The sequence below is a fragment of the Stigmatopora argus genome, chromosome 1, assembly GCF_051989625.1.
Source record: "Stigmatopora argus isolate UIUO_Sarg chromosome 1, RoL_Sarg_1.0, whole genome shotgun sequence".
Lineage (NCBI taxonomy): Eukaryota > Metazoa > Chordata > Actinopteri > Syngnathiformes > Syngnathidae > Stigmatopora > Stigmatopora argus.
Window position 1 is genome coordinate 13,028,401 of NC_135387.1, and position 14,582 is coordinate 13,042,982.

Sequence of the window (14,582 nt, forward strand, 5' to 3'; positions counted from 1 at the left end):
ACAGGGAGGTGTTGTTTACTGTAATTACAATGTTAATCTGTCACAGCACTGATACAGGAAGAGCCTTTGTTCCAACTCTTAACTAGTATTTTTTTAATGAAAATACCTCTAACATTGTAGGGATCTGGGTGATCAAAAAATCAAAAGGTATTTTGTACCTTGGTGCACAGTATGTGTACTTTTCTTTGTTGGGCATTTATCTTCACTGTTTAATAAAAAGCTGGAAAAAACTCAAGAGTAGACTCTTTTTGAGGGACTGTTCATAATCTACCAAACTATTGAGTTTGCATCTGCACATAGTTGATTAAATAAGAAAAGGTTGATCACTGACATCGATATAAATCATTTTTAGGATTTTCACCCTAGGTCTTAGAATTGCACAGGCCTATGAAAATGCAATCCAAGCAATCTATGAGAATAAAATTGGTTGTACACAAATGTTTGAGCCACCTGATGGTGTAGCGCAGGGGTAGTGAACCTATGGCTCAGGAGCCATATGTGGCTCTTTTGATGGGTGCATATGGCTCTCCGCTAACCTGTGAGGTAAAGTGTGGAAACTGTTGTCGAGAGAGCTGAATCTTAAACGCACCAATAGGAGCGTTATGTGTCTCTAACACTACTTCTAGCGCCGCTTTAATCATCGTTTTTATTTTTCATTAGACTTCTGCATGCATATGCCCATTGATACTCTTTGATTTGCAACAGGGTAACAATGTTGTCAAAGAATTCAGGGACTTTTTGTACTTTAGAAGTGGTTAAATTACTAAGAAATGAACAGATTTTCATTTTTAAATTGTGAATATGGCTCTCAAGGAATAACATTTGAAAATATGAATGGGCTCTCCCTATCATAAAGGTTCCTTCTGTGTGCCTTATGACTAACTGGCGACCAGTCTAGGGTGTAGTCTTCCTTTCCCACAAAGTCAGCTGGGATAGGCCCCAGCACCCCCCGCAACCCTTACGAACATGTGCATTATGGAAGATGACGGATGACACAAATGTTTGACGTTAATCAAACATCCCTCCATTATGAACTCTTCCATGTTGCAAGTTGTGCTTTCTTTGTTTAGTAAATTTCTACTTGATAATGTGAGATTCCTCCATTAGAGGATTAGATTGGATTTGATTGGATAACTTTATTCATCCCGTATTCAGGAAAATTTATTGTGACAGTAGCAAGAGGGTTGCACAAATCTTTGTGAGGTGAAATTTTCTTGCAATAAAAAAAAACGATAATAATAATAACAAAAACAACACCAGGAAATTGTAATTGACTTCTAGGCTTAGGCTATGAAATACATATAATAAAGAAAGATGTCAAGGTCATAAAGAATTGATAATCAAAGGTGATGATTTTGTGGTTACATGGCATTTGTGTGGGGGGAAACAAAGATAGATGTCAGCAACTCAGAATCGAATAGGTGATTGTGTTAGGCCAGGAAGTTTCCGCTCTCCCTGTCAGCCATCAATGCCGTTAGTGTCCACAAGTTGAAGTCCACAGCGGCTAGACACGAGTTTAGATAAGGCACCCTTCCACCGTGCACTTGACAAGGTCTCCCTTTGGCCCAGACTTTCCTGCCAGTCCCCGCCCCTCTTTCTGTCTGGCCTATTATCCCTGACCATCTGAACACACAGCAGCACACTGCAACCGCCTGCCGCATTCACACCGAGAATGCAAACTGCCACAGGACAGATGTTGGCCAGGCGGGAGGAATGTTGCCCATTGTGTGGATTTAAATATCACTGGGCCCCTCTAGTAAGCAGGTGTGACGCGTACCCGCCAGTGCCTTCCATGTATTTGGATTCAGCCAGAAGGGCAAGGCTTAATCATAGTGCAACATGCCTACTCTACACTGGCTGTGTGAAAGCTGCTAATGCCTCATCTAATCGGGGCCAGTGTGCACACCAGAAACTCTGGTGAAATCTTTTACGAGACTCAGAAAAAAATGAACATTATCTCCCTCTGTTTGGTGTCAGAGCTTTCATAGCCATGACTGAACTGTATTGCATTACATTCATCAAATCAGAGATCCTTAATTAAGCTCAAATTAAGATGCTGTGTGCCTTTTGAATCCTCCGAGCATGGCATGATTGGATAAAAATGTGAAAATACATGAAATGAAATTGGTTTACCGCTGAGCATGTTGCACGTAACTTTTTAGGCAGAGAGTAGGAATGAATAAGAGGGGCGGAGGTGGGAGAGCTGCACAGAGTGCACGATGCAATTCTCAAGGCAAGTCGCACCTCTTTGCCTGCAAAAAACTCCACTTCCATGTGTGACCTCGGGAGAGGGCTTTTAAGAGTCAGCTTTAAAAGTAATGATACATTATCTGAATGTTGTGGAGCACTGTGTGAATATATTTTGCCACAGGTCACACTGCTGACTGTTCTAGACAGGATGCAACAGATATGTAAACTAGGCCATTTCTGATGCTTTGGTGTGTTTACTGTATTATAAGTAAATATATGCATAGAGAAGACAAACCAACAATTACAAGCACCTCCATCTGGGATTAACTTTCCTCTAAAAGTGGGGCGTGATGGCTCCCTGCTCCTCTGGACCCTTGCATTTCCTAATGTCAGAATGGCCAAAAGCTTTTAAGTGCTTTAAACTCATAATAACACTAATGTTGAATCTCCCCATGTGGGCAATGCGTTTGTCAGTAAGAAATTAAATGCAATTGAAATAGATGCAACGATGGGCTGCCCAGACATTAGAGCTAGCTGGGGATTCGCTGTCTGTAAAGGCATTAAGGAGAGAGAAGAGTGAGAAAGCAGACTCTAAGGTTTGGTTACTACAAGCTGAGAGGGAAAGCCTCTGGTGGTGAGAAATGACAAACGTTTTTTTTTTCTCTCTTGTCTTGGAAACAAAGAATCACACAGAAAGATGGTGGAGTTTCTCAGATACAATGCATCAAAAACCCACGCAATAAAATAATACAGCCTGCAACAAGCTTCCCATTCACCACTAATCCTCTGATGGCCTAATTGTGGGCGCAGCAACTCTACATTTACTTCTACTTCACAATAAACCTGCCCATATCTCACTAGAAGCCATTTTCTGTTTGCCAGGCAACACCAAAACATCACATTTCACTCTTATCTGACATTCCGCCAACTACTGTAAATTGACGAAGGCTGTTGGTTCAGAAGCCCATATTTGTCTCTGTAACAATCGTTTGTTTGGCACACTTTGATACTCCTTAGTGATTGAAAGAAGTAGGTTACCAGACCTACAATCAAACATTCTACAACAGAGTTGGTTGAGATTGCAGTGAGCAACTTTACACTTTTTCTGAGATAGGAACTGTCATTCAAAAAGTGAATTTACTGGGACTCCTAATTTAATTTCACAGTGAAACTGAATGGAACAAAAAAGAAATAATTATTTTTTTTTGAATTTACGTAATAGGCTTCAGCACCCCCCACAACCCTTGTGAGGATAGGCGGTACAGAAAATGAATGAATGAATAAAAAAACAAATTCCATATTTAAACTATGCCGCCTGGTGGTGTAGGGGTTCACTCGCCTGACTTCGGTGTGGGTAGGGACCGGCTCGATTCCCGCTGGAGGCGGTATGATTGTGAGTGTGAATGGTCGTATGTCTCTCTGTGTTCCCTTCGGCTGTCTGGTGACCAGTCTAGGCTGTAATTAATCTGCCTTTCGCCGGAAGTCAGCTGGGAAAGGCTCCAGCAACTCCGGCAGCCCTAACGAGGATGCACGGTATGGAAGATAAATGAATGAATGAGTGAATATTAATACTAACCGATGTAATGTTGACAGATATATAAGAGCTAGGGCGGCAGTAATTATCTTAATTTGTCACTTTTTTCAGACTTCAAATCCTGCAGTATATAGTCCAGCAACGGCATTATTGGCATTTCCACGCATTTCAGTAGGGGAATATGATTTGACATTCAAGTGTTTTCAGTTACGATTGTGGTCACTAAAAATATTAAAATTGAATCTCAAGGCACCAATGTAATGTATAGGCAAGAAAGTAAGAGATAAATGTTCTCTCTCTATTCAATACTTGTGCCAGTATTCCGCCGCAGGGTAAATTACACAGAGGACATAATTTATAAACGCTACCATTGCCAATTCTACCAGCACATCACCAGCAAATTATCGAGAACCTTCATGTCTATTCCAACGAAATCATATCACCATTACATCCGTAGACGCAGTGTTGACAAGTTTTGCATCAAGGGAAAGAAATCTAAATCTCAAATCCAAGCAATCTAGAGTTTCTTGGCATGACAGTGGCAACTGCAGGTGGACACTGTGCTTTTTTTTTCCTGCAGGGTGGTTAATTAAATTGACTTCTGATGTGGAATAATGAAACTCATCATCGTGTTTATTCATCTCTCAGATTTCAGTCACATGAAAAGGCTCCACTCATGGAGCACCAGCATCAATTACAAGAAGTCGCGAGGGGACTCAAGAAATGAAATCTGATGCTTTTAATTGTGAGGGTTTGCGCAATCACAGAGAATTATCTCTCTTAACAACTCTTAATTACTTGTTAAATGTATTGCGATTTTCTCAATTCATTTTGAGGAAGTTATGGGTAAGAATGATCCCATTTGAAATGAGTCTAACCTTTCCTTCTGCACACTCCTCTCTAATGCACATGGGGGGTAAAAAAGAAAAGGTTTGAATTATTTATCAATTGGCTTTTATTTGAATTGATTAATTCAGTGATACAAAATTAATACATTGAACTCATCCACTTTTCACCAACTTCATTCTCTACCACCTCTAATGAAACAGTTTAAGTAGTCAAGGTGGTGCCTGGGGTAAAGTACATCGTCAGGGAAAGAATGGAGTGCCTGGGTAGCTATCTAACACAAATCTGTGCTAATGAAGAAATCTCACTCAAGCTAGGTCCATTTCAGGGGTTTTGCAATGTCAAGGTGGCACTTATTGGTAGGGCTGAGGGAGTACTGTGTTTGTGTGGCCAGTAAACACCGGTACCATAGGATACAAACTCTTGGTCTGAATGACCAATATGTAGGAATCAATTTTACGTATTGTTGACAAATGTAGAATGGCTTGCTCTCATTTATGATGTAACAGTAATGACTCAGTGAGCATGCATTTTTCATGTTTTCTGGAAAGTGATGCTTTTGGAGATGTAAGGATTCCATGCAATGGCAACCACGTGAAAAATACTTCTTAGCGTGATGAATCTTTATTCTACCAAAGAAGGGATTTTGTGTCTTTGTATGGTGTTTATATTCATTCATTCATCTTCCGTACCGCACATCCTTGTAAGCGTTTCAGGGGTTGCTGGAGCCTATCCCAGATGACTTTGGGCGAAAGGCAGACTACAGCCTAGACTGGTCGCCAGTTAGCCACAGGGCACACAGACAGACAAACGACCATTCACACAACCATAACGCCACCAGCGGGAATCGCGTCCACGCCTGCCTGCACCAAAGTCAGGCAAGTGAACCTTGAAGAGGGCATGTAAAGACATATGAATGCCCAGTTCAAGGAAGTACCGTGAAAGGACTTACTGTTCAGAATTCAGCTCAGCTTGCAAGCGTGACTCATGGCAAAATCATCCTCATCATTTGTAACTGCTGAGGGCGGCAAACCACCCACATCTCCAATGGCTATATAAAGTCCCCCTCCCCCATCCCCCTCTGAGGACTAGCAATGTGGTAAAGAGCCATTGTTTGTATCCATTGACAGTCACACAGCGCTGTGTTTATGAAACGGGACGAGGTGTTTGTCACATGTCTGCCTCTGTTTCAATTACTGACCGATGGACCATTTGGAGGGACACAGGAGTGGACATCAACTGGTTTCACTCCTCAATCTCTACACCACGAGGCGGAGTTTAAATCCACATTAAAATGATATTTGCTCTGAATTGAAGGACATCCTATGAATAACTGCTACCCAAAGATGGCTTTGTAACTGTAAAATTTGTAATCTATCACTGGCCAATTACAAAGTAAATGAAAGGCAGGGAAAATGCCAGTAGACTATAATAAGCCTAATAATTAAGGAACTGAGCCACTGCTCAAAGATCACAACAAGCCAAAGATGTCTGTCACAAGATGTCATTATGATGTTCAGTAATGCAGCTCAATCAGTGGATGTCGGGCAAGGGTCAGCTAATAGCAGAGCTTCCTGCTCGCTGCTGTTTTATCCATGAAGTTGCCTGTGGTTCCTGGCCAGCCTGCTTTCTTTTATGCTCATCCAATTGATTAGGTGCAAAGGATTCAACTGCGTCATTTGCCATTATTACACGAGCTGATGCTATGTTACTAACGATCCTCCAATGGTACCTCCAGTTCTTTCAACCGAAGTTGAAGAAATGTAAGGGAACAGATAGTCTGCTACTGCATTGCTTCTCTGGCAGCAATCTATGATACTATATTTTGTCTGTCTTGCTTCCGTCGTCTCTTGAGTCTCAACCAGCAAACTCAATCAGCAAAGGGACCTGTGCCAGGGGCATGCCTGTGGCACACAATGGCCAGTCAGATGTCAGCATGTGGGGAAAATAGTGATCTCCATTGAGCAATGAGATGCCATATGCTGACAGAAAAGCACCCAAAGGACTCGTTCGGTTTGACGAGCTGAAGCTTGGGATTTGAAGTTGCAAAATAACTTTGGTGCATTCAAAATAATAAGGGAGATGTTCACCACTTTATGTTATTTAAATAAAACACATAACTACTATGTATTTTAAATAAGTGTTGATTTATAATTTTAGCTCATTCATTCTGCACCCAAATAATTATGAGAATGAGAACAATTTAAGTCACACGAGAATAAATCGTGAAAAGTCTTAACAATTGGACTCTATTTCTGAAAACGGTAGTCAAATAGTGAATTTTTCAATTTTTCAACTCAGTCCAATGAACAGGGGTGTCATTGAACAATAAAACTAAACTTGACTTGGTGCACCACACACTTATGCATAACATGGTCATCAATTAAATACGCAACTGGCTAAAATGGTTTACAAATTACGCTCAAAAGGATAAGTGGCTCTAACAAAAGATGGATTAAAATTCACATACACCTGGCGTGCAGGTAAGTCTTCTCCTGACTTTGAAAGGTCGATGGAAAACCATTCATTCAGGAAGATGTGTGTCTGTTCTGCTCAATCACTCAGGAGTTGAGTAGTCTTCTTGCGTGTTATGTATGTTGTGCGTGCAGTCTGGTCTCCATGTGTCTAGATGGCTGCAAGTGTGCTCAGCTGGTTCCAAGTCCCACTCTGTGACGGGCAGCCTGGACGCTGCTCACCAGTGCAGAAGCACTAATTGAATTAAGTCTTTATTATCAGGCTGCAGAGGCAGCACTTTTCCCGATCCCGGCCTGCTTGGCTGACACTTTCTCCTTGAACACCTGCTTGACATCAACTTCATCCTCTATTTATTTATCCCCTCTCTGCTGTGGCCTGCTGCTAGCTGCACTCCCTTTCACCGCCTGTTCACAATGACCGGTTGAGAATGCGTCACAAACTCTCCCTCGGCCTTCTGTGCACCACGACGCTTCTCTGGTGAGATAAACACATCTTTGCGCAGTGTTGTGGCAGTCCAACAAAGTTTATTACCTTCAGCAAGTTCAGAATGCTATGTTACCCACAAACCGTGGTCATAAAACAAAATATAAGTATAGTGATGAAAAGGAATGGTAAATTATAGAAACGAAATACAGTTTATAAAAAAAGATTGTAAAGTCAACTGCAGACTGCTAATTTTGAAAACTTCCATTTCAACTAACTGGCCAACCTTCAAATTATGTATATCGTGAATTTTCTGTTGGTTTTCTGAGAATCTACTGTAGCTACTGCTAAAATAGATTGACATATAGCAATTAAAAATATAATAAAAATGTTGCTTCATCTAGTTAGTGGCATTGAACTGCTATTATTTTTAACACTACAGTACTTGTTAATTCAACCAAGGAAACAAAGCTTGATTCCAACTATTTCTGTTGTGTAGTATTCAACATGCAGCCGATTCTCCCAGAATCTCTCATATACTAAACCCCAAATCTTTGCTGGTATCATAATCTATAATTGAGCATTGCTGCCTTGTCAGGGTAGTTGGACATCACGAAAGTCATTTTCAAGCTTTATATTCACTTTAGAAGCAGCATCAGACATTGTCTGACCTGTCCTCATTAAAAATCATAATTGACAAATACACTCGCCTATGGCAGTGATTGTTTGAGTATAATCACCATTAACGGCCAGCTGAGAAAGTCAGTGGCAGTAAAAATTGTATTTATCAATGAAATGTGAGTAAATCTCGAAACAAATGAGGTTTGTCTATGTAAAGAGATCAAATTTAGTGCTGTAGATACGAAATAGACACTCGAACCTCGTTGTATTGACTGACTTGCTGTTGAACAAAATGGCCCGGTAATAAAAAGGTTGAGAAGGAGGTTTAGAAGGAAATAAAGACAATCCAGCAAGATAATGTTGTGTGTTCCACTGAATAGTCTCCAGTGGGCAAACTGGCCTTTGTAATAAACAGTGGCTGGAATGAGAATCAACATCTATCTGGTCCCCTGTCCATTTCCACTCGCCTCAGGCTCCGGCTGCTTCACTGGGCTTGGCTTGAGAGGACAGACAAACATGAGGCGCGATTAAGTCCAAGGCCGAGTCAGTGGGGCCTGCACAAGTAATAATCTATTGACTGTTTGTGTTTTCCCTCTAATGCCCCAAAACCACAGAACCTTTTTCGATCTGTCAGCAGAATCCATTTTTACCTTTCTCCATCTCTATCTACTGTTTAAGCAATCTATTTTCTTTTTCTCCTTGCACACCCGTCAGCTCCATCTTCCCGTGCCCCCTTTTTTCTTTCGTCTCTTTGTGTAAATCGTCTCCCCCTCACTTTTCCTCATCCCATCCATCAGGATTCCTCTTATCTCCATCTCATCAATTGCCTTCTCTTATCGACATGTTTCCATTCTCTAAACTGCTCTCGCTCCATCATATTCAACCTTCTTTCGAAGATCATTTTTCAGTTTGTCAAACTTTCCTTGGTCCACCTCAGGCCTTTCTTCTCTCTGCATCTCTCGGTGGGCTTTCACCCAAGCCACAGGGCCCAAGTGGGCTAAGCTGCCTCTGTTTGGGATCACCAGCAGCGTGGGATAGTGTGTTCCAGGACCACACAAAAACAGAGCATGGAACATTATAAAGCCTTACGCCAGAACTCCATCATGTTCTGTTTACACTGTGTATTTTTCTTTCATCATTTTACCCCAGATAAGAAGGCTTCATCGTTAAGCAGGGGATTTTTTGCCCGTTCTAATCTTGGTGGTCATTTCAATTTTGTGTTGCTATGGAACTCCCATCAAACGAGGTGAAAATCCTGTGACAACTTGATTTCTATCCTGGACGGAGAGGATTTCATTTTGAACAAGTGATGCAATATACGATTGAGAGTCTGCCACTGGGGTTTATTTTGAAATTTGACAAGTTGGGCCCGCAGGAATTGTAACAACTGCATAAACCCTTAGGGAGGATTTAGGGCACAAGGAACTAAGCTTCGTCGCGGTGTCAAATGATGCATCTTTTTCTCTGTTTTTTCCACTACTGTCTTTCCAAATATTGATATATAGTGTGTTTACTTATAGTGTACAAAAGATACAGTTCACAATTACAATCACGATAGTTTCTCTTTCATTCATTCATTCATTCATCTTCCATACCGCCCAGCCTCGAAAGAGTTGCCGGGTTGCTGGAGCCTAACCCACCTGTCTTCGGGCGAAAGGCAGACTACATCCTAGACTGTTTGCCAGTCAGTCATAAGGCACACAGAGAGACAGACGACCATCCACACTCCCAATCATACCGACACCAGAAGGAATTGAGCCCGTGCCTGCCCAAACCAAAGTCAGGCGAGTGAATCTCTACACCACAAGGCGACGTTTCTCTTTCAACGTGGGCAAAATGAGCAATGAGAACTTGATGCATGTCTGAGGGTTAGCCCATTAACCAAGTAGCCTTTCTTGGAGCAATGGGAAGGTGACACGCTCCTCAAGGTCATATTATTGGTCACAGTAATTCTTAATCATAAGAGTACTGCCTCTAAGTGAGAGTTTTGGACGACTTCATTTGAAGTTCAGCAGACTTCATCCAAAACAGTGCTAAGCCACAGGTGAGTAGAATTGCACATGGCATTGCTCCCCACATAAACTATGAATAGAAAGTCAGGCAATAATGGAGTCAGTAAGCCCTTGCAGCCAAGACGTGTCACCATCGGAATGGGTGGCATCAAGCAGTAATTCCTGATCAGTTGGGATGAAAAACAGTGGAGGACATGCAAAGTAAAGAGATGAAAGAGATTACACTAGTTCACCTCAGCCCACTTCACATTTCATTGACGTTCTGGCTTTTGACTCGCACTCGATTCATTACTGCTGTCTTCATTTGAAAGTGATCTTATCTAGCATCCCTTTATCTTTCCGTCTTTGTTTCTGAGTGTCCCTCACGCTCCCTACTATATGCCTTTCTGCCGCTCTTTTTAGGTTTGAAAAGTCTGCTTGAAAGCAACTCTTTCACAAATACATTTCATTTCATTCCAAACACATTCACATGGATTTACTATTAATTATGAAACCTAATGTCATAAAAATGTTACATTCATGTTTGGAATTTGTTTTCCAAATGCAGAGTCATGCTCTATCAAATTGGCAGACATACTGTTTGAGTGTGCGCACACGTATTCACAGCCTCCATACACAATAGCAAACAAACAGTCATTAGTAGATTTCAGGCTGCCTCTCAGCTTCGCTTTACTATGTTGTTGGTGAGCTTGTGCCTCAAGGGTGGCAGCGCTGCTGTAGGTTTTAATAAAAGCATTGTCTTTGCAAGCTGTCTAAAGGGACTGAGTTTCATTTTGGAGTGCTGCTGCTGTTGTTCTGTTGTGCTAGTAGGAGGAGAAAGGGCTATTGCACTGGGATGTGGGGGCAGTAGGGTTCAGTGTCATTGAAGGGCCCTCCAAGGACTGCTCGCTATTGTTTAATAGTTTCAATATACAATGATTGTGTATTTCATGGAAGTACAATCATAAGCATGTGTGCGCGTGCTTGTGTGAGTATTTTTTGAAGTTGTAAATAAACCACTGGTTAATAAAGCCAGCACTTGCAGAATGGAGGAAAAATCCATGTGCATGTTGTTCAAAAGTGTCTATTCAAAATGGTTTTCAAAGTTTAAATGTGGAGTTCATGGAAAAAACAAACCCAGCTTGAACAGTTGCAAATGATTCACAGCACACAAAAACCAAACAACTAGTCAAAGATCAGATCTCCTCATTATTTTCATTCACTTAGAAACCCTTTACAAACCAGAATTGCAATCTCTAAGCGATAATAAATTAGTTATACAACAGTTTAACAGATAAGTACCATTCTTCTGTTTTATTAATAGTGCTTTAACATATTAATTTTTCCTGGGAATATAACATGCCAGGAACAAAAGCATTTGGTGGTAGTATTTATATGGTGCATTCTGAGCACGTTGTTGTTCATTTTAATTACTAGAACTATATCATTTTGACAGTTTGTTTTATTAGCAAAAAAGCCATAGTAAGAGCTCTATTAACAACACTAAGTGATAGAAAAACAAAGAAAGAGTCCAGAAAATTAATCTATGCCTTCTGACTTGTATCCCAAATATAACAAGTTAGCATGTGACAATTTTCAAAGATTTCATCATCAGATGAAACCAGTGGCAAAAAGGAAAAGGTTTTTTTTTCTTAATCTTACATTAATGTTCACATGAAACGATTGTTTGGGAGCCTGAATGATCAGTGCTTCCAATAATATTGGGCGTAAAGGAAGAACGAAGACGTCACATACATCCATAATTGTGCAAAGCGTGACATTACACCGTGCAGAATTTAAAATCCTATCGTCTTCACGAGTATTTAACTTCCGAACGCGATTGCAGTCACCTAAAATTGATATTGTAGTAGTGCCTGTTCTGGTGAATTCATGCACTGTTAACAGCAAGAATAGTGGATCACCAGGTTTCAGGAAATAATAAAGATGAAATGGCTTATATGCCAAAATTTCCTGTACCTCTACGACTCTCACTAGCAATGAGCGGAGATAGAATTACAACATGTTCCTAAATCTACGACGGACAACACCAGAAAGACAACCAACCAGAAGAACAAACAACCATAAGGAGAATAGCTCCACATTCCCCGTCATTGTTGTATATTTGTAGTCGATGAGCTTTTTATTGTCTGCTTCTGATGACCTCCTGTGAAAGTGCTTTGGCATTTTTAGTGGACACACTCGTTTGTTGAAACAGTTCCATAAACCTTTTAATAACAAACAGCCTTAAGTCATGATAAACAACAGAAAGGTATACAAAATAGATCAAGCATGCAACCACGCTATAAGCCACAAATAAAGTACAAACCATCACATAACACACACCTTTCCCTAGCTTTTTATAGAGTTATGGATGCTCATGATAACAAGCCACCTTTTTCACAATACTCAGGTGTCCATTAGCTCTTCGGCCAGACCAGCGTGTTGCACCCTCTGGTCAATACTTTTTAGATCTGACAGCATACAAACACCTCTGAAAATGCCCCTGAGGAGACATTTGTCTCATTTATGGCAGACAAAGACAGCCTGCTCTCTTTCTAGCGCGTACTCAAATGGGTTCAAATCCCCGGCTGTCTAGATTTGCATTGTTTCAGAGACTCGTTTGTGCACACTCTTCGCTCCCACAGGCACCCAGATGTCCAAAACGCTGAGGCAACACATGAACACATCGTCAATGACGACAGGCATGGAAGAATAAGAGAAACTCCTAATTGTCTCTTTAAATGCATTCCCTACTGAAGTCTAAAGGTGTGGTGTGGCAGCTATGTTAAATCACCGTCTGGCCGTGGCCTTCATTAAAGCCATAATGCCAAGCTCTCTCTTTAATGGAAATGGAAGCCAGCAAGGCAGTGAGTGTAAATTAAAGTGTGAGGCCTGAGAGCGGCAAGATTTCCCGAGCCCTGACAGGTGCGGCCTAAATTAGCTATAGCTCTGAAGCAGTCGGTGAGAGAACACTGGTATTGATTTTAAGCACGGTTGCACTTCCTATCTGAAAGAGAATGTGTATTACGAGAGCTGTGCGCATCAATCACTCAGCACGCTGTTACTCTCATGTTGCTCATTCAGAATATGGGATAGTAAACAAAAAGAAAATCCCAAAATGAGAGTTTTGTTTGTATTGTTAGAGCACTACAAATACCTGTCTTGAAGAGAAGAATATTACTCTAATAAAATCAATCATGCTTGCAATTGCTCATCATCCTTGCGTTGACAGCCTGCCATCTCTTTTTACATTAGACGGCACCTCGATTGAGCTGCACCTTTGATTGATCCTTGAACTCGCGCCGTTGCCGGCTCCTGTTTTTTATGAGCCACATATGTCGAAGTAGTTGCGTTCATTCGGAGTAGCTCCACATATGACTCTGCTGCTGGTTATCTCTTCTTCCCATCACGCCTTGCTCACCCGACCATGAGAGCTAGCAGGGGGGAGAATTAACCTACTTAGCCTATCCCAGGGGTCAAATCAAACACACATGGACACTGCACACTCCCAATTCAATATGCACACACGCACACACCAAAGCCACTAGTCATGTGATGCAAAGGCAGCACTTAACCACAGGTGTCCCATGTTTGACCTTTAACCATTACCTTAAGAAGAAGGCTTTTGGTATAGAGCCCAGCTATCAATCAGCTCCCATCAATCAGACATATATGAGGCACCCTTTCACTGCTGACAAGCTTCCCTGGCCTACCATCCATCACGACACCCTGCCCTTTTACTGACATCTCGGAAAATACGAACGCTTCACCCAACTCTGCGTGTCTCCCTTGTTAAGATCCACACGCTCAGCATCAGAACATAACCGCTCCCATAGTGACGGCTCTCATACGCCAGGGGACGTGTTTTTGTGTTGTCAGGTGTTCTGCAGATGTACACACCGGAGGGACGCTCCCTAGTGTTATGTTTTATTTTATTGCAGTACCTGCACTGAGACTTGACATGTGGTTGAAATCCCAGAGCACACAGGCTATTGAGAGCAACAAATACAGATTGTGACAGGCACAACTGACAGACTGGCCATGAAGATCCTGGCAGGAAACTCACTGGATCAAAAGTCTTGCGCGAGTGTCATTGTTGGATTGCCTTGTGTTGAATGTAGAATGCCAGCGCTCTGACATTTTCAATATTGGCACAGAACACCCTATTTTTATATTCTACCTAGGCGTCATTCACCAGAATTGCTTATTTTCTATTTCGGCCGTAAGTCGTGATCATAAAAAAAATGAAAATGTGTGTAAGGAGGCAAGATTTTTCATGAAAAAAAAGATGCTGGCTTCTCAAATGTTTATATATTTTTATAACCAATTTCGGTTATGTCAACTATTGTCAGTGTCTCTTTGAGTTTATGGAAGTGAGAAGGTTTGGGTTGAGGCGCTAGAGAAATTCTGGCTGTGTTAAAAACCCCAGTGGCCTATTTACACATGCATGAGAAGCCGTGCGAGTGGCTGTATAGCAAAAGTGTCGGCCGGCGAAAAAGAAT

General features: G+C 41.4%; 1 protein-coding gene across 17 annotated transcripts in view; it reads right to left on the minus strand.

Moving 5' to 3' along the window:
• The window catches only part of camta1a (calmodulin binding transcription activator 1a), a 286,785-nt gene that overhangs the window by 144,854 nt on the left and 127,349 nt on the right, over positions 1-14,582 (minus strand). The window lies entirely within an intron of this gene.